Source organism: Alligator sinensis, unplaced genomic scaffold (assembly GCF_000455745.1).
Source record: "Alligator sinensis unplaced genomic scaffold, ASM45574v1 scaffold353_1, whole genome shotgun sequence".
Classification (NCBI taxonomy): Eukaryota; Metazoa; Chordata; order Crocodylia; family Alligatoridae; genus Alligator; species Alligator sinensis.
The window spans coordinates 396,457-397,053 of NW_005842075.1; the positions used below are offsets into that span (position 1 = coordinate 396,457).

At 38.4% G+C, this 597-nt stretch overlaps 1 long non-coding RNA gene across 1 annotated transcript in view; it reads right to left on the minus strand.

Moving 5' to 3' along the window:
- Window positions 1-597, minus strand: part of LOC112550301 — a 65,181-nt gene that overhangs the window by 26,976 nt on the left and 37,608 nt on the right. The gene's annotated exons all lie outside the window — the stretch shown is intronic.

The window sequence follows — 597 nt, forward strand, 5'->3', positions numbered from 1 at the left end:
TCCTGCTGACTCTACCAAGGGCCTTGTACAGTGGCACTAATAATTTCCTGTCTCTGCCAAAAAATGCATTGATCAATACATTCTAGAATCATGTTTCTTTCTTTCCCAGTCATACCACACTGGTAGCTCATAGTCACCTTATGATCAATTAGTGCACACAGATATTTCCCTTCCTCTTTTATTTACAAACCAGTGTTCAGTTTACAGAATAAATTCTCCTTACTAGTCCTGCAGTACATGGCCTTACATTTGCATCCTATTTTTATGACTGTGTTCTCAAGGTCAACCAGTTCTTTCGGTATTATATGCTAATCCTCCTCTGCATTGATAATGACTCCTCACTTGGTTTCATCAGAAAATTTCATCAATACACTTCTATTTTTCTGCAAAATATTTGGTTTTGTGTTTGAAATGTTAGACAAGATGGGTCCCAAAAACAGTCCTCAAGGAACTCTGCTAGTAAATTCCCCATAATATGACCATAATGACCCCCAAAAATGACCATAAGTTTGGAGATGGAACAAAAAGGAGCAGTCAAGTTTCTTACCCTCCCATCTGGCTATACCCTATCCAGTGTTTTTAGAGATCCACCTTCCT